A 25746-nucleotide genomic window follows, 5' to 3' on the forward strand; every position below is an offset into this window, starting at 1 on the left:
TGTAAGATGCATCAAAGTTACTTCATTGGCGATGGGTGGACTTATCAATTAACCCTTCCAATCCCAGGGCATTTGGACAGTGTGCACAATGCTATGGGGGTTTCCTGTGACAATCAGTACTCAAAGCACATGAAGGGTTAAACAAACTCTTCCACTTCTCGGCCTGTTGTCTACTTCCATCCTGTTTTCTCCCAGAGATGCCTGGACAAGGGATAGAAAGTGAATGCCCCTCAAGAGATGGAGACAAAGTTTAATGGAGATTAAACACCAGTCACATGAATTCATTGTCCTCGTTTTCCGACACCTCCGTTGCTTGGATTTCCAGATGCACTACTGAAACCATGACATTACTTTTTTCCCCTTTTCCCATTTCTCTCTCTCTCTCTCACTCTCTCCATCTATGATGTGGGATTCTGAACTTCAGAAGAAAAAAAAAAGTAAGGGGGAGAAAGTTTTGAAGAAGCCCTGTACCCAGAGATCGATGCCTTGCGACACCTTCTCTGTCGAAGACGTCAGAGAAAGTTGAGAAGGATGGAAGACGTGGTAAGATATGGCAGGACACAGCCTCCGTACTGGCTGCAGTGGGACTGCAGAGTAAATAGCAGCCGTAAAAGACGGAGCGGAAACATAATGCACGCCAGACTGTCTGCTTTTTGACCCACTTCCAAAGCCATCCGAAAGCATCTTGTTTCTTGGATCTTGTCTGGGTCGGAAGGCTCGCATTTACTCAAAAAAAAAGTAGAAGAAGGAGAAGAAAGAATGGAAGGAAAAAGAAGAAGAGTGGTCAAAGAGAACATTCACGGAGAAAAGTGTGAAAAGGGATGAACAATCTGTTGCGGCTGAGACACTAGAGCTAATGGAATACACCGAAGACGGTCATGAAAAGGACAAACATGTCCTGGAAAACTCTGCGAGAAAGGTTATTGAACGTGTTTTTAAACTTGCACAAAATCTCCATCTGAACATCAAAGCTGGGCTCTAAACTGACACGATGCTACAGCCATGGACAATTCCGGAGGGTGAAATGAACTCTCAGTGCGAATCCCCGCTACATTAAAGTTGACTTTAAAGGAGCTGTTTATCATTGTGGTGGATTGATTAAAAAAACAAGAGCATTTACTTTTTCAGTCAGACCTCTATCCAGATTTTCAAATGGAAGAAAAAATGTTCAAACATCACAAAAGTTGCAAAAAAAAATCATACTATCATTCTTAATATTATATACATATGTATGAACAAATATCAAATCATTTCTGCAATGGGGTATTTTATCATCATGTATCTGTGAAATCCAAGTATCACTTTGGGAGAAAGGTATCCATTAATCATTTCTTTGAGATTAATATTTTGTCTTATTTATATTGCTACCAATGAGTCACACAAATGATACCACACAGACAATTTTGTATGACTTCTTTCAAAGGTCACTGGCATTTAATTAACACGGTTAGTTTACCATCTACGCTATAACTGAGCGACAAAAATCATATTGAAGTTGTTATTTATCTTCGTGTGGTTTATACCTTACCATAACATCATATTATGAGAGAAAGAATGTTATTCAGTTTGATTCTTACTTAGTAATCTAACGATCTATTCATCTACCTGTCAGTTATCTGTAATTATTCACCTATCAATTCAGCTATACGTTTATTTGTGTACATAAACAATTTTTTTTTTTTGTCTTCTAACAGAACCACATGCTTACACATGCCACAATTCTCTCATGTAAAAGATACATGTATCAGGGCAAGAATATATATATTTTTTAAATTCAACACTTGTTCATAAAGAAATAGAAAATGATGCTTTGCACTGTTGATGATAACAATCATACAAAGGTAGTTGACTAGTAATAATGAAATAAAATAAATAATAAAACAGAGAACTTATTCTTAGATAGCACATTTCATATTCTGTCATTAAAAATAACCATGTGCTTGAAAGACAGTCCTGGTCTTTATGAATTTATTAACTAAACAATTATTGGTTGTCAAAATTTTATAGTAAATGTAATAATATCTTCACACAGTGGTTTCAGTTGGAATTTATGACCTCTCTGCCTTTACTTCAATCCATATCAATGGTTCCTAATGATTCACATAAGATTTAGGTATGACATGATAAAGTTGAAATCATGCGAGTACCTATTGAAGGAGTTGGTGATGATAAATCTGTTCACGGACCCTCCCCTCCCCCCACCACCATGAAATGCACTAAGTATCGAGCACATCAAACATCCTCCAAAAAAATCCTAAGGCATCAATGACATTGGGTTCACTTCCTGAGATTGTGCTCTTCAAATTGGCAATGCATGGCAAGAGGAGAGCTGCAGATGATCTATCAAATGCAATTTCCAGAGCCACAGGTGAGTGGATGATTTGACACATGTAGAGCAGACATCAAATATCCAATAGCATTCACTACATGAAATGATTCATACATCAAGGGGTCTACTACCATTCTTCCGCCCCACCCCCCGGAAAAAAAAATGACAAAAACAGTGACAGAGAGAAACATTGAAAGATAGGGAAGCAGAGAATAGAGACAGCTCTTCGAAAAGTAAGTTAGAGAAAGAGAAATAAAAGAAACAGTCAGAAAGACAGACGGACAGAAAAAGACTGTGAAAAAAGAGACATAGAAAAAAAGGAGCAGAGAGAGTACTTTTCGCTGAAATTAGGCTGCATATGTTAACCCAAATTTTAACATCCTCGAAATGGGACGCTTCGTATTCCTTTCAAAATGTAGCAGGTGACAGGGAATGAAGAAAGAGATAGAAAAGAGAACGGAAGAGAGCGTGAGAGAAATGGTGAGAAGAAAGTTGGGAAAAGAGAAGATGGGGGAGAGAAAAAAAGTGACAAAGTAGGAAGAGCCTTGCTGGGAGCTCTTCGACAGACCTATCAATTTTACAGCTGTTAATGAATACAGCTTGCCTGTTGCCGCTCTCCTTGGTGGAAATTTTAGCTTTCTGCTTCACGCTTTTCCCCGCGATTGCAGGAAACCCTACCTCCGGGTCTTCTAACGCCCCGGCTCTCTCTCCCACATGGTCGAGGTCTAGAACAAACGAGAAACACCAAGCGAGCCAACAAGCGATGGAAAACATTTAATCATGTCACCAGACGCAACAAGGTGGGCGAGTAATAGTGACTCATTAACTGGAAGTGAATAAAGCTGTCTTAACCCTCGGCTTACTGGAGCTGAATGGATTAACTCTATGTGCACTTCAAGTGCTGATTGGCACACAAAACCCCATAGCATTGCACACACTGTCTAAATTCCCTGGCACAGAAAGGGTTAACCCAGAGTGTGTTTTGAGCTCTGATTGGCAGAGAAAACCCCATAGCGTTTTACACACTACACACTATCCCGAGTCCCAGGTGCAGAAGGGGTTAACTCCAAGAAAAAATTACAATGTTTTGTAGGGAGAGGTTTAACCCATTTCCCACTGTGATTCTATGTTAAAAAAAGACTGTGATCTAGACTTACCAGGTTTTGTAGCCATGGGTTAAATGAAGTTGCTAGAATCATGATATATTCTACAAATCTAAAGAGCAATGTCTGAATATGATTGTTATGACATTTACCTCCGCCAAGGAAGGAGGTTATGTTTTCATCTGTTTGTTTGTTCGTCCGTTTGTAAAATAACTCAAACAATTGTGAGTGGATTTGAATAAAACTTTCAGGGAAAGTTGATAATGACATATGGAACAGATGAATAAATCTAGGTAGTGATCCGTTAATTTTTATTGATTTTTAAAGGATTTGTTAATCTTTTGGCAGATAGGGTCAATGAACATGGGGGTTCAAGCTGTGTGTATTGGAGGTTTGCATTCACAATCTAAGTGCATGCTCTGTTCAGACAAGCCACCGCATAACTGGAAGCTGATGAGTTAAACAAAAGGCTTCTATAGGGAAATTTTTGCACTTTTCAGCATGAGTATATGGGTGGAAATGAGCTGCTTGGCAGAGGTCTGCGCTCTATAAGTGCTTTTCTAGTTTAATCAAGTATTGGACTTTTTAAAACAAACTGTTTCCAAAATTTGCATGAAGATGGGGGTTTGTTATTATTTTTTACAGTCAAGCACCTCATAAGTTTAACCATGTAACTACTGATTTGAAGAAAAAAATCTAGTTTTTATCAGTAATTATGATGAGTAAAAAAAATCAAGATGGATAATGTACACAAAGCTGATTGCAAAAATGAATCTAAAACTTGGCATGCCACCTGCATAAGTCTAGCCTTGTTTCAAAATGTCAATGATGTCTTAAGTTTTTGTCATGATTTTCAAAATTTGAACAATCACAGACCATGAATCCACTGATCACGATACACAACCATAACTGTAAATGAATCATGCTCTAATTTATTACACATTCTGGAGGGCAAATGTAGAGTAGTCATTTTATCTGAAGAATATGCAATGATTCATTCCAGGATAAGGTTTCAAAATAAAATGTATTATTATTCATCCAGTCAAAGTGTAATCTTCAAAATTCTTATAAATCACAAAGCTGGAATGGAAACATATATCACACATATAAGGACCATTCTTCCACTGGAAGGATGCCAGAGGAAGCTGATTGTTAATCGGTGAAACATTGCATGACGAAAGTTTCCATTCAAGTTTTGTGATTAATAAGAATTTTGGAAAATCTATTTGCCATGGACCCATAGGCCTTTTCTGACTGAGACAAATGTAACCTCACAACGGTCAACCTGACAGAGATTTAGATCACACTTTATCTGATCTGATTGGACTTTCATTGTACATAGATGACGTCATCAGGTAAATGAACCAAAAAAGATATGAACAAAGCGACAAACCTTCTCTGGTAATTTGAGAACGGTGAAGTACAAAGGAATTTGGCAGAAGAGAAAATTTTCAGCGAATGGTTTTATATTAGTACATCTCTAGCAGGCTCTTTGTAAACCAAAATTCAGAAGAGATGAAAAGTTGATTGCTAGATCTGATGAAATGGGGGAATGGCATATTATGCAATCCATAAAATGAAACTAAAAAAAAAATCTATCACAGAAAAGCTGTGCATAGATGTTCGCGATCAAATTTTGAGAAATCAAACCATTTTATCTCATTCGATGGATTTATGCCAGGCAATAACCCTTCCAGTAACTGGCTGTTAGGGTCCTGATTCCGGAATTGGGAATGAATATTTGCCTGCCCAAAAAAGAGATGATTAGATTCATACGGGGGATTAGGTGTTGCGCCTTTAACGCAGCTCTCCTCACACGCTGATGATTGGAGATGAGGGTTTGATCAGTTTTCTTCTACCCACCGACAACCGCCGTATCAATTTCTGGATATGGATTGCAGTTTCTCTGCACTTTTCTCCTCTTGACAAGCTCATACGGAGGACTAGCATGGCCCCGGGGAAACCTGTGTAGAGGAATCATTATCCAAAATTCTTCTCAGTCAGTTATTGGTTGAGATTGATAGTCTTGGTCAGTAAACCTTCAAATTTCCAAACATTACACAAACAGGTCAAGATTCAAATTACAGATTTTGTGCTCGGGTTCAATATTTATCCCTGAAAGCCTAAACCCTTCCATAACTTTATTTGAGGAACATGCTCCTCTGTTCTCAGTGTTTCACTGTCATGCTTTCAAAACATTTTCCGAAAGAGGTCTGTATTTGGAGACTGCGAAAGAGAGTCGTGTGAAGTCCACAGGGACTAAAACAGTTCAGAATTGGTAATAATCATGGAAAAGATGCTCCACTTTTTTTTTTGCTCTCTCTCTCTCTCTCATCCTTCAGAGAGGCTAAATTTTCAACTCTGCTCCTTCTGTGACTTTGAGATGCATAGATGATTTATATCATAACCTACTTTAGACAGAATATGTATGAGAGATAGTTGATTCAAAAATCAACTTGATTTAGGAGCCTACTCAGTAGGCATCTAGAAAAAAACACATACACACATACACATGCAAAAACCAACACACACACAGATAAAAGCAGTTGATATATTTCTGAATGAAGAAATCCAAATGGTGTGTGTGGTCACAAGACCAGCAGTTATATGAAAGATGCGATGAATGCGCGTCGTCCATGGTAACGGATAAAATCTCAGGCAGAGGTGATACATGCCTTTAGGCAAGACATAAATTCACAGCATTATTTTCTGAGAATGATCAAATTGTGACAGGAGGCAATATGTGGGTCTCCCATCAGTAGCATGCATAGGAAGGATGGACAAAGTTAAACCTGGGGAAGTTTTCTGTCCACAATCTCCACACTTGCCATCCCATATAAAACACTGCTTAAGATAGCACTATGAGGCCACAAACATGCACGGAAATATTTGATTCGATTTGATTTGATTTGATTTGGTTTTATTTGATTTCCACACAAATACGAACCCAAATATGTTTAAAAATATATGAATCATCCTACAAATTGCAAGCTACACCACAAATCATTATATTCATAGAAAAAAGAATATAATCTTGAAGAGGGAAAAATAAACAATAGTTTTAAATTTCAGAAGTACAGGAGAGCACTACCTTATGCTGTTGCTTGATAATGATGGTAGCCTCTGCAAAAGATATTACATTATGAAAAAATAAAAATAACTCTATCACGATATCAGAAAATAGATGAGCTAAGGACACTGGAAAGCTCATGCCTGTTTGACAAATGCCTCAAAGTGAAAGAGGTCAAACTACACCTAAAACCCTATCACAACCCTAACCCTAACCATATGTCATTAAAGAAAATGAGACCACAGCAATTGACTGTGCGAATGGGCTCACAGTAGGCAAAGCAGGTTGAACAAGGATGCATGCACCACATGGAGTTTGAACCTTGAACCTCCTCCACGAGTGTCCTACCCTCTCAACCTCTGTGCTTTCATAATGCATCTATTTCACCTCACAAGTTTTTTTTTTGGTGAAGGATCACATTATAGTATACCTATCATAGCTAGTAGCACCATTACTTTGGTTTTTTGTTTTTCATTCTGACAAGTTTTGCAGACACTGTTACATCTGAAAAACAATAGGCTCTGCAGTTTCATCATGTGACTTCCATTCAGTGATACGACCATGACGAAGTTGAGATTTGTGTGCTTTATCAAAATTGATATATCTAGACACCAAACATGTGTAATTCAACCCAGAAATATGCATATTTACATAGCACCTCAGAAAATATCTTCAGGAAAAAGATACTTTGAATCTCTCAAGCGTCCCCCTTCGGGGGCTAGAAAGAGCCGTAAATAAATATTCATGGGAAAGAGGGACAGATTTTTTTTTTTCTTTTTTTCATTTTTGACACATTCCAAAGCAGGCAGCTGCTATCAAAATAGCTGACTTTTGTTTCGAAGGAGGCAGGGCAAAAGCTGGCGTGAAATTTGAATCCCCACAAAGCCGGGGGACAGCAGAAGAAAGCTGAAATATGACAAGGAACACCATGCAGTGTCAATTTCTCACTGCAAGCCACTTCTCAGAATATCATCAACAAGACACCAATCCGATCTCACGCGATTGGACATCATGATAAATGACACAGGTCTAACTGTTTTATTTCTTCCAACAGCGCAGCGTGTCGTCTTATAAACCAAGTGCTGCAGCATTATAAAGAAAAAAAAATGAAAAATGGAGATCACCCGGCAAAAGATGATTGATATTTGCACACAGGATGGATACCTCAGTGTATGTAATGTAGGAGAGCAACCTTTAGTGTGCTTTGTTCATTGCTTGGCATGCACACTTCAGTGCTTTCTCTGCTAATTGGCACAGATGTCTGCAAACTAATTTTCAATGAATATTCTTCATGATGTTTAAAACAAGAAGCATTCCAAATTTGAAATGTTCTTAAAAATGCAGTTTATTCATCATATGACTACCAGTTCATGAATATCTAATTTGCTGTGGGAACACTTTTGTGTACGTTTAACTCCAAGAAAAACAACAGTGCATATGTTGAATAGTTGGCTAAGCCAATGAAAATTTATGTCCTGATTCTTAAAGAATCAGCAATTGTAAACTTGATTTGCATTTATGCTTTGCCAGAAAATGTGATTCAAGAATTGGCAATTACAAATGCATCTTTTTGTGCATATTGAATTGGCATTTTGAAACTGCATTTAAATCAAAGTGAGTCAGGATGGAACTGTGCTATGAACTACATGTAATTACCTTTCAAAATCCTGCTTAGGGCCCCCAAAAGTTAAGCCTAAACACTCTCTTTATCTGTAGATTGCACGCATTCATTCAATTTCCTGAGCTGACTGCAGAGGCAGCCTTTGCATTTGACCATGACAAAGCAACTAACAGGCTTTTAAAAATCTTGCAAACAAACTCAGAGTGATTTTAGACAATGCACTTGGCATTTAAAATGCCTACCAAATAGCTCCAGAGTCTATCAAACCTAGTCTAAATTTCTTCCATGGAGGAGACCCAATAATTCTCTTCTAAACAATGCGATTACACTTGAGCCGGGACAGCTATTATGGCGTAACATAAGCTGACTGCCCATACCATTGATTCTGCTTTGCTTTCATATCCACTTTCCATGCGAGATTTGGATGGATGTCGTTCATTAAGACCTTAGAATTCATGTCATCATCTGCGAGGTATTGTTTCGCCGTTGCAGGGCACGTCAGAGCACCTCGATCGTGACTCTGGCGCACGGCGAGGAAATTACTACAGCCGAGCTCACGCACAGCTATCCCTTTCCAAACATTGTGAAATCCAAGCGTTTACATGCTTTTCTCTTTCTGTCTCAAGCTCTATTTATCTATTTCTTCTCTCCATATCTCACGCACACAGTCTATTTCTAGATCTCTCTTTAATACACACACATTCGTATGCATATATGTATGTATATTTACATACACACATGCATGTACATATGTATATATATTCATATACATAACTGTGAGTGTATACCCACAGACATATACAACCCTGTATCTATATATATATATATATATATAGAGAGAGAGAGAGAGAGAGAGGTAGAGAGGGAAATATATATGTATATATATTATGTCTCTTTCTATATGTCTCACAAACTCTTTCTTCCTGTACTTAATGTTGTCTCTATCTGTTCATTCAGCAATAAAACAGAATCAAACATTAATCTATTCCATTCTTTCAAAGCACTGCCCTTGTTATTCTCTCCCCCCCCCCCCCCATCATCTACCTGCCTATATTCCTGCAATATTCATGACATTATACTAAAAAAAAAGACGAACTAACCTGTTCCTTTCTGTCAGAGCTCAGCCCCTGTACTTCTCTCTCTCCCTCTCATTCTTGCCTCTAAAATGCTCTCACTACTAACTGGAAGAGAAAAGGCACTTAGAGGAAGAGCGTGTGGAAGGATTGAAGAGGAATTTCCATGAGGGGAAAAAAATTATGAGAGTCTGGAACACCACTTTCATTTTGTGTGAAAACAAATCAGTGACAGCATTTACATAGAAACTCCATCCTCCCACCTCAAACACGGCGATGTCGTATCGGAGGACAAACAAATGCAGAGGGGAAGCCCAAAAAATAAGAAACCAACGTGCGTGCACATGAGGCGCGCAGACCGAAAATGCCGGATGCCGAGAACATTTGGGTAGGTTTAGGGTTTTCTATTGATTAAGGATCAGTTTGCAGCAGTGTCTCACCAAACCAGGTGGGACAGATATGGCAGGGGTTTAATTAGATATTGCTTGACTCTGTCAGCTATTTTTTTTTCCTTTTATTAACCTCATCACCCCAGCCCTCGAGTAATGAGGTACGTGCCATCTTTCCTCAGAAAATGATTATGCTTCCATCTTTTTTAACCAGCATTTTAGATGCTGAGAGAATTAAATTTTCAGTTTAATTCAAGCTCTTTATTACATCACTCTAGCAATGCTTTTTTTAGATAAGAATTTATTTGAATTTCAATAACATTAATCTACTTGAGCTCTCACTGCAAATACATACTTTTTTAAATGCGTATTTATTGTTGTGTCATATCTAAACATCCCTTTGATGATTGTGGCATTAAAGTATTTAGTTGGAGTTCTTTATTCCATCATCCCCTAAATGCTTTTCAATTAAAATTTAACTTCATTTTGATAAAATAATTTGCTTCAGCCCTCTTTGGATTCTATACACATACAATATGCTTTGCCGTGATTGTCACACCTTTTTACGTCATTGCACTCTTCATTCCTGGTATACTATTGCATCTTTTGCTTATACACAAATTTTTGTACCTGTGCATTAGTTTTCTTTTCTTTCTTTTTTTTTGCATGATCGACTCTGTGTGTATATACATATTGCCTTTTGTCACAATATTTCCTGGTACACACTTTTCATTGAATATTGTCTGTGCTGCATAAATTGATACATTAGTTGTTGTTTTTTGCACTGTATTGTTGACAATAAGCTTTTATTCTAAGAGCCAAATATGTTCTTGCTCAGCATAGATAGATTTTTGAAAAATATGATATTTGCATATTGTTTACCGAGCCATCAACATCTACAAGCTCTGCATTTTAATGGATCCCTCTTTTCCATCCCTTTATTTATTTCTTAATGTCATTCTTACAAAATATGCATTATTTGTCTTATAAATACAATACATTCTTTCATACATACATTTTGTACCATACTTCAGAACTTGTACTTCTTTACTTCATCACTTGTTGTCTTTGTATTAGGCCAAAAAAAAAAAAAATGTTGCATTGGCGTAACATGAGATTTTCAAATAGGGTCGGTCGGGCGGATTTTTTTTTTTTTTTTTTTTTTTTTTTGCTACCTGCATTTTACGTGTAAAACTCGTGCTCAGCTCAGTAAACAGTTACAACTGCTGCACCGAATGTGCTGTGTTCATCTATTCTACAAATCATTTATGAGGCCGATATTACTGGAATTATACCCCTTCACAGAATTTAAAGATGTTGAAATCCCTATCCTGAATGTTTTCACTTCATATTTTACTATTTTGACTTAGATAAGATAGATGCAAATTGACCCATATGTACGATCTTTTCATCGCACACGGCGATCTCTATTACAGTCCCACATATACAGATTCGTGTAAGTTCTCCACACAAGAAACCTATGGCAAAACTGTGCACAATACATCGCAGTCTGAATGCTACGTATACACTGAATAAATCCTGTTAGAGTACTGTTAGCGTACTGATCAAGGAAGGCTTATGCGAGGCGCTAGATCTCTCCCTCGTACATCCGATATCCCCAGAGCCGTTTCCACTTCCGGGTTTGTGCGATCGCAATCGCAATCAACAAGATATTTGATATCGATAGCAAAAAAAAATAATAAAAAAACATGGGGTCGGCGGAATTTTTAGGGTCGGGCGGGTTACGCCAATGCAACAATTTTTTTTTTTGGCCTTATGTATCACTTTTTGTTTGATGGAAATAAAGTAATTTTATTGGCTCTAAAAAAAGAATCATGGGCATATCAATGGAATACACGATAATAGGTAAATGGCATGTTTGGTTTGAATATTTTTGTTTCAAAGCTCAATCAGCAGAGCTCACTGGCACTATCTGTTGCCCACTTCATTAGTTCGAAAATGTAGTGAGTCTGTGATAATCTTAAGGGTCTTTCAAATGAAACTTAATGCTGTGTAAAATTAAGCAATCTATCAACATGATGGACAGCCTCTTTACATCAGATGCCATTCTATCTCCATTCCATCTCACCCTCTCCTGTTTAAGTTGGGGGAACAACCCTAGCGAGCATGACACATCCAACTCATCCCATGACTCAAGCTTAGGAATTGTGGAAGACTTATTAACTAGAGTGAGAAGCAAAATAAAGATATCTTTCTTTTCTTGGGGGGGGGGGGGGGGGAGAGTGCTGAAGGATTGGGGTGTGCGGAAAGTCTACCTAGTGACCAGTGGGATGCTAAGAGGATCCCTCTACTCCTCTTCAAAGATCCTCCCTTTTTTTTGTATTTATTCCCGCATCCAAACAACATTTGCTTTGCTCTGTCAAACACATGCCTCCCAATTTAGCTAATGTGTGGTAATGCTGCCCGCACTTCCGTCCAGTAATGCTGCACCTAATTCGCAGGAATGATTGCGGCTTCTATATGCTCGCCCCTTCAGATACCGACATCGTTTGCTTGATTAAAAGGCAGAAAATTACGGCAAAGTGCTGCCCTCTGGGGGTGACTCAAAGGAGAAAGCAAAGAGTGGGCCTGATAGTGAAAGCTTTTATTGTCTTCTCGGGTTTACGCATTGGGTTTCAGCCAACCAAAAGTGATTCTCATTGCAGAGATGGAAACAAGACTAAGCAAAATATTTAGTAAATAAAAAGCACGGCAAATATCCCGGATTCTTGTTTTTCTGGAATTACATTAGCGATGCTGCTATCCATCAATGGAATGATGCAACTTGGAAATTCTCTGGGAAAAAGGGAAAAATTGGCATCGGTTTTCCTTCTGAGAAGGTAGAAACTCATCTTGCTCGTCCGGTGATCAAGATTGACACTGGATATGCAAACGTCTCAGCCCAACTGACGGAATGTGCCCGATCTGTCACAAAACTGAGGAGGAATTTTGTTGAATGAAATGAGCAGTCTACAAACTATAAGAATAATAGACTCTCTTTATCACTCTCTATTCCTTTCACCATTCCTTCTAACTTTTCATGTAAGCTGTTTTGTCCTGTATTTCAATGCATCAAATCCTCCATTTTACCTCCATGTTGCATTACTTTGCAACCGCAACCTATCCTGTAGCTCGTGACTCATCATTACTTCATGTGCTTTTTTGTAGTTTTATTATTCTTTGTCCACTTCAGTCCCCCCCCCCCTCCCCCACACACATTCTGGACTGAATGTGTCAAGTTCCATCTGTATGCTGTTGGCAAAAACTTGAGGTGTCCTGCCTGACATATCAACCATTCATTGAATTCACTCCCCTTCTTTAATTAGCTGTTAACTTCATATTCAAAATTTCCACCACTTTCAAAATTGAAACATTTATTGCTGGTAGGATGATATAATGCAATCTGTTGCTAAACACATCCTACATAAGCTTGAGAAGTATCTCTTGGAAGATTTGTTATTGTTGTTGTTATTGTTGTCGTTGTTGTTGATGTTGTTGTTGTTGAACGAGCAGGCTTCCATTCAAAGCAACAGGATATTTGATGGCTTTTAAGAATGCACACAATAGAACAAATAAAGCAAGGTATTTCACATGTAATGTGGCATCTGTAAACCCTGAAGGCAAACTAAAACAGGAAGATCCATGATGGAAGATGGTCTTGCATTACTAGCAACTGACTGCTTATTTGTAGTGATTGACATAATTATGAATCTATCGTTTCCTACACAGATATATTTACAATTGGGACAATACCATAAATGCCAAATGCCAAGTATCCTGTCTGTCACCCAAGTCAAGTTTACATCTCCTGTTGGCTAAGATTGACTGCAAGTTATGTTCTATACATCAAATGTGAAAATGGAAGATATTGATGGTAGATAATTCAGCATACTACTATTTGAATCTTTTGACTTGGGGCATACCAAAATTGCTGTCATGACAATTTCCCACAATGCCCCATTTGGCTCTTGTGAGGGAGTGAAGTGTGAACGGAGTAATGGTGACTGACAACCTCCACTGCGTTCCCGTGTTCACCCCCTACTCAGTCCATCCCAGAGCTGGTCACCTCGCCCCTGGCACACCCGCCACCCCGTGGCTGCCCCCTCCTGGGTTGCCCTGCAGTCTCCGGGTTCAAAACACCTCTAATTGGTGCAACTCGAGAGGCCTCTGCGCTGCACTAGTCTCCACCAGGGGCGTTTCTGGACTCGTATCTACGTCTTCTCAATGTCGCTCAACAGGAAACGGATTGTCAAATCATTGAAGATATGCCTCTTATTTTAGCTGGTCTAAGAGATCTACTTAAGATAAATAAGGGCCCTGTTCACAAGGCACTATAACAATTGTAACTATCGGTGACTGTAATGAACGTGCTAACAGCTAGGCAACAACCAACTAGGTGTAAGCAGTTTAACTGTTGCCATGGTAACTCCTCTTGTTTTAACCTCATAGACTGGCATGAAAATCAAAATCACAGATTTTAAACCAGAGGACTGTGCAGGAGGCTACATTTCTAACTGTTCGGAAATTCAACTAGGCAAGCTAATGTGAGCATTTTATGTTCACATGCGGTAAGACCAACTCGTTGATGTATCTTATTCATCAAAGAGCATTGGAATTATCTCAACTTTATGCTCTAAAAAAAAATTATTGGCTGTATTAAATTCTTGGAAAATGCTGGTCTCATAAATCTAATTTCTAGCCTCAAATTTTTGTCACTGAATCTCAGAAATAAAACAAAGGATTCATGAGAAATTTGGATTCATCCTATTACACAACTTGCTCAAAGTATTTGCAGGTTATCTCCAAAGGACTGAGCTGACAATTTTCAAATGATCATAGCAAAATGTCTCAGTGTTAGCTTTGCTGTAAAGTCCACATAAAAGTTTGTTAGCTTTTTATCTTTTCTATCAGCCAAAAAATTTTTTAAAAAGATTTATTACTGCATTCTATTGTGATTCAAAAGCTTTTACCAAGTGTCAACATTACTGCACACAAAGTCAACATACATTTTTTTTTTGGTAGTATAGATATAAGAAAAACATTACAGGTAAAGATATAAAGCAATTTCATGTTGAATGTATACTAAACACACTTTAAAGAATACTAGTAGTTTACAGAAAATAATTGGAATGCAGGGGACCATTATTCATAACCATAAGCATGGCTTGACAAGGAAGATGGCTCTATACAGTATAATTGCAAGTGGACCTATTTATATGCAATAGTTTTGATCCTCATCTCATAGTAATGTGGCGTATTCATCCATTAAACACATCCACAATCTCACAAAATGTCTCCTCGCATCTCCACACAAATATCAGCCCCAAGAAACATATAAATGCGTACGAAATCTTTGAAAGTGTGACGTTCTCTTTCTCACACCTGGTGTTGCAGAGGCAAAAAAAAAACTCCTGCAGCCTTGTTTATTAATGAGAGGCAGTGCTTTCAGGGCCTGTTTTTTCAGCAAACATACTGAGGTTGTTTCAAGAGGGAGGGCTGTCTCTAGCTAACAGGGCCAAAGCTACGAACAGACAGCCTTCTTTTTTGGTGTAGTTGTTTTTGCTCCCTTAAAGTCAAACTGTCTGGAACAGCGACCTCTTTCTACTTTCCCTTTCCCTCTCTCTCCCTCCCTCTCTTCCTCTTTTCCTTCTTTTCTTCAGTTTTTGAGACATTTTGCATTGTTTTTATGATCCAGGACATTTCCCCCGGGGTCTCGAACATTTTCTTCATTCCTAGGATTTTAAAACTCTCATGAATAATGTGGATCCAAACTTCCGATCATGAATCTTACTCCCATTATTGAAACCCTATAGACCATTTCATAATTCCATTTTGCACGTAAGCAGAAATGGTCATTTGTACCAAGAGCCACGTTGGTTTGTATCTTTACTTAAATAAGCATCAGTGGTGTAATAATCATTTATATGATGTATATAAATGGTGCTTGCCTGCACATGTACTTGACAGTAAGCCTGCTATTTGGTGATATCAACAGAAAAAGTTTCTTCGTACATTCAATATGAAACAACAAAATGTATGCCTCCCCAAGTGTTAACTGACAGACCATTCTCGTCACCTGTTCTGCACAAGTTCATTCTTTGTTTGAACATGAATTCCATATATAGTTATACGTCAGGCAAGCTTCTGCGTTATGTCTCTTTGAAACAAGTGAAGTATTTAACAACTGAGAAAAAAGAAGGCGAGGTTCTTTTCTGACATGTGCATATGAGCTGATTACAATATGGCTTATTTTATGAGGGATAGGGTTTGCCATGCATTAACTCTATGATGAGTTGCCTCTATGAAGCAAACAGGTTAACTTGAAGTGAGTCTTAACCCGCTGGGGACAGACGAATTTTGCTACAACTAGCATTTACCATAGACACCTGCCCCAGTATACTCAGGACTCGTCCTCAACGGGTTAAAGGAGATGGCTAGTAACTGATCAGTGGGAATCAGTGGGAATGCTGAAGGATGATTGTTCCAATCCTTGTGGGACTCATTTAAGAGTACATTATATATCTATTGTTGTGTGAAAATTATTTGCTTCAGAATGGTCTCATATTCAAGTAATGTACAGTTTCGTGTTTCCAGGTTAGCGTCCCTGGTCAGTGACGGGGCATTAATCTGCACATTACTTGAATATGAGACCGTTCTGAAGCAAATAATTTTCACACAGCAGTAGATATATAATGTACTCTTAAATGAATCCCACAAGGATTGGAACAATCATCGCTCAGCATTCCCACTGATTCCCACTGATCGGTTACTAGCCATCCCCTTTAACAGATATTTTCTGTTGTCCAAGACAAAGTTATTTTCAGCTGTCAGGGATGTCAAGACTAAATCTGTTGATGAAATATGATTGATCTTACATTTCTGAATTTGTCACAAAATAAATATAACATTACAATAAAAAAATCTAGAAATAATAATACATTGAAAAATAGATGGTAGATAGCATTCATTGTTTGTTTAAAAAAAGAAATCAAAATTTCTTGAATACCTAATTTATCACTCTAATGATGCATCATTTCCTTTAATGTCATCATCATCATGTTCTTAAATATCCTCTGAAGGAAGAAGTGATTTTTTTTTATTTAGAGAAAAATCTTGAGCTTTTATTTCTTAAAAGGTAAGAAGTGCAGGGAATTCTTACAAATTATCAATAATCTAATTTGTGAAATGTATGCTTTGTATTTTTCATTACCTTTTGTTTGATGGAAATAAGGTATAACTGAACTGAATCTGATTAACTTGAAAAATGGTGAAAGATTTTATTAGACTAATCACTAGTGTTTTTCAAACTTTCTTAAAAAGTGAAATTTACTTCTCATGTCACCAAGATATCCACCTATGATTCACTCCCTAACTTTCTTCCTTTCATCATTTTGCTGCAACCGCTGCTCCGCGTGTAGATCTGGGATATGCACGAGGGATGACAAGTTGTTTCTGGAGCACGGGGAGGGCGACGTCACACCGCCACTTAACACGCTGTCATAGTGTCTGCCTGGATATTATTGTTGGAACATTCGGCTGAAGTGAGAACCACCCTCGTTAGACACACTCACTCTACATGCATTATTGCACCCATTCTGTCGCCACAACAAAAGTTTTGTCCACACTCCCTAAATAGATATGGAGAGGTTGAATGTCCTCACAAGGACAATGGTTATAATGACCTTAAAGCTATCTCTCGCTCTCATCCTCACTTCTTCTCTCTCCCTTCCTCTCTTCTGTCTTTTTATCTTTATCTTTTTCTTCTTCTTCTTTTTACAATCTCCTCCTCTTCTTCATCTTTTTCTCTCCCTGTCCCTTCTTGCAGATAGATGTCTTTTTTTCTCTTTCTTGTTATATATCTCTCTTTAAGCTCTCAAGAGTTGTACTTAATTCATTATCTTTCTACCACCTCATATTTGCCCTCTATCTTTATCTCTTCCTCTCTATCAATTCAGTGTTATCTACTGTAAAACCAGAAATATTTGTGGCAAGAAATTTTCATGAATTGCAACCAACTGCCTTTTTTGGGCCATGAAATTTTTGCGAATTGCCACTGGCATTCAATGCATATATAGCAATAGACAAGAACTTTCATATATGCATTTCAGTTTTGTGTCTCTGTTTCTAGAAAGCTTGGGGCTTCTCTTTAACTTTTTGTGAAATAATTAAAAAACATATATATGAAATATCAAGGAGCAATTCCAAGAGGAATTCAAAGTTCATTTGATGAAAATTGGTTTTGAAATGGCCGAGATATCCAAAAACAACGAGGCACTATAATAAAAGATGGAACCCAAGTTTTATTAGGACCACTTTGTTTCACTTTGTTTTTTTCAAAATCGATTTTCACCAAATAAACTTTTAGTCCCTCTGAGAATCATACGCTCTTTAATATTTCACATAAGTGGTTTCTAATTATCTTGCAAAAAGTTAAAACCTGAATCCCCATCTCAACCAAAACTATACCATTCCTTAAAGATTTGTCTTCATTCATATACAAACTCTTCCCTCTCGTTCTGTCCCTCTCCCTCTCAGTTCTGTTATTTCATCCTTCCTTTTAATTTATCCTCTCCATTTCGTTCTCTTTTCTGTAATGTTTTCACTGGTCTATCTAGCAGTAGTGATGCCTACGTGTATTGGAGTGTGTTTTGTGTGTGTGAGTTTGAAGTTCCCGTCCAACTGTTTAAAAGCCCCCATAAATAGTGAATACTGTAAAACGAGGAATGTTCGCGTGCATTTTAATTTCGCGAATTTCGCGAGCGCCAAGATTCGCGAAATTAAAATACACGCGAAATTTCTTGTCTGCACTATATGCATTGAACACCAGTGGCAATTCGCGAAAATTTCATGCCACGAAAAAGGCCGTTGGCTCCAATTCATGTTTTACAGTATAGCCAAAACATTGTTGGAATTGTATCAGTGACTGCATGCTGTCCTATCACTCACTTGCATCCTAATGTAATGCCATATGATTAAAAGTATTGTTGTGACTACATTCTGCAAACATTAGGCCACACACATTGCTTACTATCTGCCATTGCCCAGCTCTGCTCAGTTAAAGGCATAATTTACCATTTACAGACGAAACAAAAACCAGCTTTAGTGCTTCAAAATAATTCTAAAATGTGAGTTAGGGATAGAAACAACCAATGTAAAAATTTCAATCAGTATAATTAATGTTAAGTATTGTTGAATATACAAAATGTGAACAACAGTTATGATAAAATGTTTCTAGACTAAACCCTCTACAGTTATGGTTTACTGAGAAAAATAGTAATATCTCCTTGTATTTTAGGCTTTATTTCAATATTTTTGCATGGTAGGGTGTTTTGTGATACAACTGACCTACACATATGCATGCATCAAATGTGATACCTTGAACATTTTTTAAGTCACTGCTCCCAAAGGTAAACTGTACCTTTAACCCCATATCTACCAATTCAATGTGATTCAAGCAGACAACAGGGTGAAACCTATCTCTAGGCAACCTTGAAGAGAGATACTATCTACTTTTATTACTCCAGATTTCCTTTTCATTCCTAAATCAACTAATCTGAATATTATAGCTTACTGAATTTTAAACCAAACACTGACAGCACACTTTTATATCTATGGAGTTACGGAACATCAGTTTAAAATGCATATTGTGGATAACTGTACTAAACTCATTGTATCATGCTAGAAAATGTGGCATACTACACATTTCTATATCAAATAATGAAATGGGACAAGATTCCTGAATGGGATTTAGTATCAGAGATGAGAGGTCCCAAGTTCAAATCTATTGGGAATCGCTTGATGTCATATCATTGGTGACATTGGCAGCCATCCACCTCTACACCCCTGTGCTAATCACTGCATAATCTATATCCAGTGTATTCAGTGAAACACTTTATTTTTACCAAATGGGGGCGGTGTTTAAAAGCATCTTGACACAAGCATGTGAAATATACCTTAACTTCACTTCTCACATTAATGCAGATACAAAGCTAATTAGTCAGTCAGAGAAACAATGTACAAAGATATATCCAACAACAATAACATTTTGATAAAAACAAAACAAAACTGATGAGGGACAACAACCTCTCTGGTATTGGGACATACAATTGTGCCAATATAAGAATGTATTATAGTGATGTGCTCACAACACCACACATAAGTAACCGTGCTGGGGGATTTATTCGTTTTGCAATTTGTCGAGGATTGCAGAAATATAAGGCTTGATCTTTGACAAAATCAGATTGATATTTCCAATGCCACAAAAACATTTTGGATATGTTGCTAAGGCACTACAAACAGGCCAATGGTGAGTATCTTTTTTTTTAATGATAAAAATATCAGACTGAGGGAAATTGTTCACACAAGAGTCACTTGTATGCGGATGTATTTGCCATAACACAATTCATGAAATGCAAGCGAGTAAAGCTAATCAAAGTTGTGAAAACATGCACATGAAATGCCAATGAATCAAAAAAAGAAATTTATTCTTGAGAATTACACAATTTCTTTACAACGACATTACCTCCACTGCTCTTTCAAAGGCAAAGTGCGCTGGCAAACAGTCGAGCTGAAGTTCAACTTTGATACTTTGTCTGAAGTATCAGGCCATTGCCCTTCTATTTGCTCACTCCTTCAGATGGCTATCTGAGAGATAGCGCCACATTCTTTCTGAGTCAACTCAATAATATTTTCAAGCCACAAGCGCTTTTGTCCAAACATTTGAAGCTTCTACCCCTTCCACCCCTCCTCTTACATACCGTGGAGTTAAAACAAATAGCAGTATAGAATTTCTTCTGCCAAGTTTTCTTATCACACCCTACCTCCAGGATCACAGTCCTCTCAGGTAACGCGCAAATGTTCTCACACATGCTCGGTGGAGGAACATATATCATGGGCCTCGACTGACTTGGGGAGAGGTTTCAGACTTTCGGAAGAACATTTTAAAAATCATGTTTCTGGACATGTTTGTACAGTTTTAGCAGAGTGTTCGGACTCTAAGATGAGTCACCGTGCTTACCACTGGCCACGTACGACATTCCGTACGACCACAGCTGTGTCACGAACTTACGCCAGCCTGTCAATCAAACAAGTAACTCTTGATCTGCCTTCCTGCTCGGGGTTGTGCATATGTATAAGCCTAACAGCAGTCATGAATGAGAGATTCAGCTTATGATCCACCTGCTCAATTACATCTGATACCCCTTTAACAAATGCATCCCCTAATTATATATCCACATAAGATTAATGCATACAATTCCACAAAGATTGCATTCACAAACTCCGAAAATAATTTGAGTTTTTTTTTTTTTTTTTGCAAGCGCCTGTAAGATCAAAACCCTGGAAAAAGACAAATAACCATGGTAACTGCACACACCCCTCAAATGATGTAATGCTTCCACATGAGGGAGAAAAAGGTGATCTTTTGACTGCATCCTGGAAATAATCCATATGATTTGTTAATGCAATTCAAAAATGCCAAGTTGGGTCATGCTGGGGATATTGCAGCATCAAAAAAGCATGGATTAGTATGGTCAGCTACTATCTTTCAACCAAATAATGCAATGTTACGAAAGGGGGTATTAGAGATTAAAGGACAAGTTCACCTTCATAAACATAAGGATTGAGAGAATGCAACAATATTAGTAGAACACATCAGTGAAAGTTTGAGGAAAATTGGACAATCGATGCAAAAGTTATGAATTTTTAAAATTTTTGTGTTGGAACCGCTGGATGAGGAGACTACTACAGCTTGTGAGTCATATGCGTACAACAGTATAAAGAAAATGTAAAGAAAATTCAACATATTTTCACTTTTTTCGAATAATAAAAGAGCACTTGACTTGCCTCTGTCTAAAGGCAGGGGGAATAACATTACTCATAACATTTGTCGGTAACGAGTCGGGGGAATGCGTACTTTTTTCAAAAGATGGAATTTTGTGAAATTCTCTTTATATTTTCCTTATATTGTTGTACGCATGTGACATCTAAGTTATTCACACACTGCAGTAGTCTTCTCATCCAGCGGTTACTGCACAAAAACTTCAAAAATTCATAACTTTTGAACGGATTGTCCGATTTCCCTCAAACTTTCAATGATGTGTTCTACTAATATTGCTACATTCTCTCAATCCTTATGTTTATGAAGGTGAACTTGTCCTTTTAAACTATTCACATTACAAATGTGCCCCCAGGATCCAGTAGAAACTGGCTGTATGTGAGGGGGAGGTGGGAATCGTGATATTAGTATTATCATTTCAATTGAAATATTGTGATGTAACCTCATGAGTTGCTGTCATATTGCACATAAAACAACTTGCTCTGCAGTTATGAAATATAATTATGCTAAGGAATACACAACAGGCAGCGGCAGTCCAGCTGAAAAAGTAATTCCCAATATCAGGTGGTAGTCACAACGTTTTTCATCACAGTAACAAAACTTCATGCATACATGAAATCACACCAGTTTGTATGGACTATGGTTGCATAGCAACTTTCCTCATAATATTGAGAGCTGTCTGAGATCTTGATAGTTCACTGTTGAGTGTGAAAGGTTCTTGTAAAAGATTTTGTCCGCTTGTTTCCGGAACCTAGTCCTAGCAAACCTACAGCTAAGGGATATGTTTGCCCCGACCAAGCTGATCAAACAGTATTGACTAACTGCAAGATGCTACGATAAGAAGTGCATCTGCATAACAAGGTAACCTCACCAACGTTTCCAAAGCAAGGTGGGTAGTTGATGGGCTAGAAGGGGGGGGGGGGGTGGGGGGGGGGGGGGGGGGGAGTCATTGCTATGATTCCAAGTAAAAGTAATTTCTTCTCGGTTTCTTTAACTGGAATGCCTAATTTGGATATGAGACAACATGATGCTTAAGCAAATGTTACTCAGCATTTAGGGTGTTCTAACTGTAAATAGTTCGGCCTATATTTTAAAGAAAAGGGTATTGTTTGTTATTTACCTAGGGTAATATAAATGTCCTGTTTTAGTTTTATACCATTCATGGTTACACACTGTCTCTTTTTGTCAAAACATGTACATTTGTGTGTAGAACCTAGGAGGGTATAGAAATCAGAACATGTTACCATTATCTTCAGGAGTGCAAATAGTTCTGCATAGGAATAATTTCAAAATATGCTAAAAACACTGAAATGTAGTTTGCAGCACCTAGCTAAGATTTACATATCCCAAGATGAAAACATAACAACTTTGTCTATCAAAACACAGGTAACCAATGAAAAATACACTTGGTCTTGTCATTTTTTATTTATAATCTGTAATAATACATTCATAAATTTGCATAAATGGAGACATTTCGCTGTCAGTCATCTGTAAACCTGACTGCTTGTGATTACTGGAGAGGAATGTTCCTAACACCTGACTAGGCAGACACCAGTTGATGACAAATGAGTGACCACTGGTGATGGACGTGAATCGTTGGATTCCTCACATGGTTACAAAACATATTTCGGGATCTTCCTCCCCCTAACTTCTCCATGGACACTTATCTAGTGCAGTCCAGCTTAGCTCCGCTAGGTGCTCTTCAGATATCAATCTCTGAGATCCAAAAGGGGGGTGTGGGGGGAACCCTTGTTTTGACATGCACACCTGTGGTCCCCCCATCCCCGACAATGCCGATCCATGTTTGCAGGACTCTTTAAATATTTCCACAATGGATTGTGACACCTGGAAACTGCCAAGGGCCTCTTGAATTCAACCTCTTCTTTTCTTCTCTCAGCCGCTAAAGTTTTTTTTTTCCCCTCCCTCTACTTGCAACCCATTCTTTTCTTCAACTGCGGCACAATTCATGTTCTGTTTGTCCACTAGTTAAATTGGAGAAGGAGGAGGACTACCCAAGACTTTTCTTCTCTCACTCTTTCAAACTTTACCTTGCTCTGATGTTTTGTCATTCCTTCCCTTCCCTACCCCTTCTTCTTATATCTATTTTTCTCTTCTTTCTCTTTCTTCCCTAGTGGCATAGAGAAATCATAATCAATTCGTCATCGCATTTAGACAAATTCCAGCATTAATAGCATGGTTCAGTAAACACCCGAGATATATCAGTAAAGGGGAACTGCCATGCAACAAAGACATTGGAATGAATGAATGAATGAATGAATGAATGAATGAATGAATGAATGAATGAATGAATGATGGATTGATTATCATGAAGGACTGCCCAAGTTTATTCACCCATACAGGATGTAGGCCTACCTGCTTATTCCGGCCCTCCTGTTGGCCAGACCTACATTTTCAACTGCTGTGCAATTAGCCATTACAGTGAGTTGGTAATAGGTTGGGGCTTTTGTGAAATCATGAAGGGTACACAGCCCTGAACGATTATCTTATCATGCAATATCGGGCAATTGTGCCAGATTGGCAGCACAAGTGTGATCTTTATTCCTATCAAATGGCCCGGACTGATGGCAAAGTACACACCAATAGATATTTGATGATAGAGAGGAGAGAATATGGGACATAGGGCAAACACTTATATTTGGTTATACAGTTACTTCCTGTATATGTATTTCTTTATCATCAGATATCTCTAAGTTGTGCATGATGGATGTCTCAAAATAGCCTCAAATAACCAATTATTAACAGACCAAGTTTGTGAGCTTATGACAGTTTAAAAAACCCAAAGTGCGATGTAGATAAGAGTACAAAAAAAAATCCAAATGTGAAGAGAACATTCAAACATGGTGACGTAAATATAGATTGCATATGACTGAAAGGTATTGTGAGGTGAATGAGACCACGAACCATATCACCTACCTGTGTAAAAAGTGGAAGAATCCATTTGTGCTGAAAGACCTTTGAATAATGCTCTCTCTCTCTCTTTTCTTCCACATTCTGAAATTTCAATTAACAGTTATATTGACAGGTTGATCACCCAACAATGGGCTCACTTTAAACAGAGTGTGAGGTTGCACATCACCAGGGTGTTAAAATAAGGAGGAAAAAACACTTTGGTAAACACTTTAATCTCAAGTTTTAACAAAAGTGTTACATAACTGGACCAACAACAAAGCCCACTCCGCTGATAGGCCATTATCTGGCTGGAACGCTGGCAGGAACAGGGTCATATGAGCCACGATTCTTTAGATCGGCTTTATGGATTCTGGACAGGAATCCTTGTCAAGATCTTTTGGCACCCTTTCATTGTTTGCCATCACAAAAGGTGGGGGGAAAGACTTCACCCCCCTTTGATGGTATACCGAGCATGTAATGTGGAGGAGGGGTGCACCTTGGAGGGCGTCGGCACTTTGTGGTCCCCAATCTGCGTGACAGAGATCATGCTGGTGACTGGAAATCTCTTCTCCTCGCAACCTACCAAATGAATCGTGACAAGCTGGTCTCCATCAATCAATGCATTTTATTAAGGTTCTTGTAAATCATCATTCAATCATCATACTACAAACCCACACATGAATGTACCTTGGACTTGTGAAAAAAAGAACAATAACAACAACAAAATCTCCACCAGGACAACTAAGATGTACACACACTTGCCAGTAACTATCAGGATTTTGTGGGAAGGGAGATTTGAGTGATGCCCTGGTATCAGGACGTTGCCAGAGAACTGAGTACCTTATAATGGAAACGCACACTTTAAGGCCAGATTAATAATTGAGCACAGACAAAAATGAACAGTTATGATGGAGATGAAAAGACAAAATGGATGAGAACTGATGAAAGTTTACAGGAGTTGATTTGATAGGATGGAGTAAAGTTTCATTTGCAGTGGGACAGGCATGATTTCTGAGACACGCCCAGATAACCCAATCTGACCCCTTGGCAGGGCGTTAAGCTATTCACTCCCTAAACCCCTCCTCCTAATTGTTTTCTTTGTCACCTCACACTTTTTAGGACTGATTATCTCCTCAAAGGATCCATCAATCCTACCCCATCTTCATCCTCTTAAGAGACTCTCCTCCTTTCAATTCACACAGACATATTCTCACCCTCACACAGACTCCTGCGATCATAAGCCTGGGTAAAAATTCTTATGAGAGATGCTAGTACACAACAGCAACAACAAAACTTAATCAGAGGTGTATTACTTTCTTACCATATCATAGTTAAAGGTATAATCACTCTTGGTTTGGAGGACAATTTCCCATACCATCTGGGAGATATATAGGGATGCTTTGGGCATCTTGCTC

This window comes from Diadema antillarum, unplaced genomic scaffold (genome assembly GCF_040938485.1).
Source record: "Diadema antillarum isolate AM-2024a unplaced genomic scaffold, OU_Dant_1.0 scf00000097, whole genome shotgun sequence".
Classification (NCBI taxonomy): domain Eukaryota; kingdom Metazoa; phylum Echinodermata; class Echinoidea; order Diadematoida; family Diadematidae; genus Diadema; species Diadema antillarum.